Below are 4,684 nucleotides of genomic sequence, written 5' to 3'. Positions count from 1 at the left end.
GCCCGGCGGCGGCCCGGGAGCGGAGCCGCCTTCCGGCTCCGGAGCGCGCCGGCAGCCCGCTCCTCCCCGCAGTGGCGATCCGGGCAGGACCCAACAGGCGGGAGGACAGCGAGAGCCGCTCCCGTCCGTGGGGAGGAACGCCGGGCCCGGGAGGTTCCCCTCGCCTCGCCCCGCAGATCCCGGGTGGCAGCGGGCCGCTCCGAACCCGTCACCTCAAACCAACGGACAGGCGATAAACCGCGATACGCTCCTCTCCCCCACACGCTATAGCGGGAAAGCCTGTCTGGAGCTTGTACCGGTTTAAAAAAATAATAGTAAAAAAGGTTTCCATTGGTACAGTAAGCTAGACGAACTGGAAAACACTTTTGTAGGTCCTCTACACCAGGACTTCTTCGAAATGTCCATCAAAAAGCGCCCTAAAATAATATTCATATAGATAAAAATTTGGCCTCAGTCTAATTCAAGAGAAACCTTGCAGAAATGCGCCTTGAACTGCAGAACACGTTAAAGAAAGTAAGTCTCCCTCATCAGCACAGCATGAAAAATCAGCGAGATCGAATTCAGTGTTTTTCATGGGCTCAGATAAGAGATGACTGAAGTCTGACGTGACAAAACCACTCTGTAACCATTTAAAAGTCTAAAAATAAACTTGATCTTAGGTTAGAATAGGAAAAAAATCCAACTCCAGCAACATCTGACAACAGAGAAGGCAAGGCAAAGCATCAGAATAAAGTTAAGTGGGATAATAATTTTAAAGAATATCATGAATATCCCATTGAAGAATCAGTAGGAAGCCAATACCTGTCAGTGCTGATTTCAGGACAGAAAAGATCTGATGAACACCAGTTCAACCACACACCTGCTAATTCAGTCTCTGTGGTTATGGTCCAGAAAGAGCCCTGGTACATGCAAAGACAGCAGATGGCAATAGTATTTTCTTATTTAAGAAAAAAAAATGTCTTACATAAATGCAGTTAAGCAATTTAAATGCTTATGTTCCATGACTCCCATTGTTGCCCAACCTTCAGGTCCCCTTCCATAAAGGATAATAAAGCTAGAAGGAAAGAGTAGCACCAAGATTTCCATCACAGCAAACTGACAGAATGGGAAAAGGTAGGTTTTATAAAAATACCTCGATCAGAAAATGAACAGCTTTAGTAAAGTGCACACATCAACACTTTTTTTTAAAAAAAAAAATACTCCTACACAGCCTTACAGAAACATCACCAAGATTGACAAAGCTGTCAACAGCCATGAAGATCACAACTGAACAAATCTGCTAGCGCTACTGGAATTACTGGAAATAAGTGTACTCAATCCAACCTTTAAACATTACACCTAATTAAGCCCAAGAAGTTTATCATCTTAGTGAGCTACACTTTGAAGATTCTACAATGCTTGATTTCAATTTCAGGATCCATGAAAAAGTAACCATTTTTCTAAGTAACCATTTTTCTGATGTCAGTCTTTCACACCGTTTGTATGCATACGCATACAAACAGCAGCTCTGATGACTTTCCTTTGCTAGAAATACTTTCCCTGTGCCTGCCCTTAAATGTGCTAGGGTTACCATCTCCAAATCTTTCTAAGCTCACCTCTATTTGTTAATGTCATTTATTCTCTTCTGCTATTATAACAAAACTAAGATGCAATATGAAATGATGGCATATGAGGCAAAGCATGCAAACATTCATTCAAGCGTAATGCCTGTATTTCATGGTAAACATTTCAAAGAGTTTGTTTCTTTCAAACGGATAAATATTGCTAACAGCAACAGGAATACATCAAACAGCACAATGCTACATTTGAAGATACACATTATCATCATCATATGTACATGCAAACGCTCAGCCAAATGAACACTGCTTGCAAACTGTAAAATCCAAATTTGACAATGTAAAAATTACCTGTACAACCTAGACAATAAATTCTGGGCTTAACATACACTTAAAGAAGGAAATTATTGCAGATTGCTAAATGTTCCTATCTTTGAGGTACCCATACATTGCTGTCTTGCTGTCATACCTTAACAGCATTTAAGTTTTTTTTTTTTTTTTTTTTTTTTAAACTGAGGAAGTACTGATGAGCCTATTTCCAAGAACCACACTGGTGTTTCCCTGAGCTTAGCAATACTATGCTACAACATCAGGAAAATCTCCAGCAAAATTTAAGACGAGGAGATTTATCACACATTTTTTTAACTGCATTAATTTTATTATCACCTTCATATATATTGCCAAAATATAAAGAAATTATGTGTCTACAACAATAACAATAGCTGCTATGTAGAACAAAACTTTACCCCTTGTGATTTAAGACAAAAGCGTAGTTGAAGTTTAGGCACCAAAGCTACAAGTAAATTAAGGGAAAGCTTTGAAAATGTTAAACCAAGATATTTACATAGCAAATATCAGAAAAGGAACACTTAGAATATCAAATCCCCTAAAGTCACTCAGAAACCATTCATTAATCCTATCAAATAAGTGCTTAGAAACAATTAGCTGCATAATTCTTAAAGTAAAAAGCAAAGCAACTGCACAAGGAGGAAAAATAAAAACCTTACTTGCGAAGTGGCTAGTGCTCGGTCTTTGCAGCTCTGCCCACTGAGAACACGGTTGTATCTTCTTTAGGCAAAGACAGCAATGAAACAGGACACGTTGCAAAGACTATTACAGTCTACCCTAGCTCCACGTGAACAGATAGATAAGAATGAAGCACAGCCGAAATACAAATACAATGAATACTCATTACAAGAATTAACAGATGATCTTACTAGAGAGCTGACTAAGATGTCTCAGAACGCCAATGTGTTTTTCACCTCTCACCTTACAGTGACTCGGGGCAAGATTCTTCTCTTGCTCTTAAAAACGAGTGAGGGGGAGGGGGAAGATGAAGCAGATACAACTAACAGTAGGTTACTAGCAGTGTAGTGCTACAGCCCAGGATGGATAATAAGTATTTAAAAATGCAAGCCTCAACGCTGTAGGTAATGTGAAGCAATTCTTAGGATCTTTTTTCTTAAGTATCAGTTGAACTACACACACAAAGAGGTAAAGGTAGGCTTTTTGACACTGCTCCTACAAATAGCACCTTCTCTAACACAAGAGCCTTCTCATTGTTCTCTGCATGTCACTGTCCTTCTGGAAAGTGATGAGGACAGTAAAAAAAAAGAAAAAAGAGAGAGAGAAAGAGAGTTTAGAAATAGCAAAAGTGAAAGGAAGAAGAAAAAAATATATGTTCAGTGAAATATTTTGCAAAGAATCAGCTAAATATTATTGTCTATGGTGAAAAAAAATGTGTGGATACATCATCTGGAAGACATGCAGAAATGTAAAGTGTCAGACTCTAAACAAAAGAATAGAATAAAAGAACCAGAGAAGCAGAGCACAGATTCAAAACAGCCAAATAAGGAAGTACAACACAAAAAGCTAACCAGGTAAAATACAAATTAAATTATCAATATATAAAAGCCATAACATTCGAGGTCACAAATTATACTCAATCATGATCCACTAACCTAATATATTTCAACTTTCTTAAGCACTCCCTGTAAGACGACAAGACAAAGCATCACTTACAAAACTCCTAAGCTACAGTACCAAACACAAAAACTATTTATCATATAATAAAAAAACTTCAGCTCTGTCAAAAATATTGATTAGTTGTAATTTTCTGTTATTTTAAATATTATAAATTAAGTGTGAATTTCTCAAACTTGTTCAGTATTATGAAACATTTAAACTCTAAGTAACTTAATCATTTTATGAGATGATAGCTGAAATGCTGGGTCTTTTTTGCACAAGTTTTCAGTACTCAAAGTTTATGCAGATATGCATCACAAACACCACCATGTTTGCAGAGAATTTAATAATTTGGGACCCTTCAAGTTTTGGCCATTAACAAAAAGTGTTCAGTGACCTCTAAAACAAGGAATGAACTTCCCTAAATTTTATATTTGATTGATTTGAAATGCTCACTGTTACTAACTGTACTACAAGATACTTTTATTGTTAGTAACCAAGATCTCTGTCTGGAGGCAGGTATCTTAGGAGTTAATAAGATTGGATCTTTGTCTTCTATAAATTTGAAACTATACTGAAAAGTAAAACCTTAACACACAGGAACAACAGTGGTTCTCAAGCAGGAAGTTCAAAAGAGAAAAAAAGGACTAGAAGGGAAACATCTTCCCCAATCTTAGTTTTGTAGAGAGACTCGTATTTGAAGCGTGATCTAAGGGGGTCTCAGGAAAAAGAAAGGTACGGATGTTAACCTGCCTACAGGATATTCATAAGCTTTTTACCTCTAGAAACAGTCCAGAAACACAAAGCTGTTCTGCTGAATATTAAAAATTAATGAATTCCAAGAACGATCATTACACAACACCCCAAAGAGGAAGAGGACCCAAGACGAGAAGTAAAGCCAGCCTGGGCACTCCACGGGAGCAGCCCAGCACCTGACACCGAATCCCGCCCGGGAGGCGAGCCCAGGACGGCGCTCACATCCCCCCGGCGCCCAGCGGCCGGCCTTGCCCCGCAAGCCCCGCAAGCCCCGCTAGCGCGGGAGGGGCCCAGCGCCCCGGGACCCGGCCTGCGGCCCCGGGAGGGGGTCAGCGCCGGCGGGGCCTGCGGCGGGCCGGGGGAGCCAGGCCCCGGCAGGGGAAGGGGGTGGGGGGGGCGGCCGGGCG

Source organism: Rhea americana, unplaced genomic scaffold, assembly GCF_003343005.1.
Source record: "Rhea americana isolate MKP2758 unplaced genomic scaffold, rheAme1 scaffold_21, whole genome shotgun sequence".
Lineage (NCBI taxonomy): Eukaryota > Metazoa > Chordata > Aves > Rheiformes > Rheidae > Rhea > Rhea americana.
The sequence above is the reverse complement of the archived record's forward strand: the minus strand, read 5'-3'. Positions refer to the sequence as shown.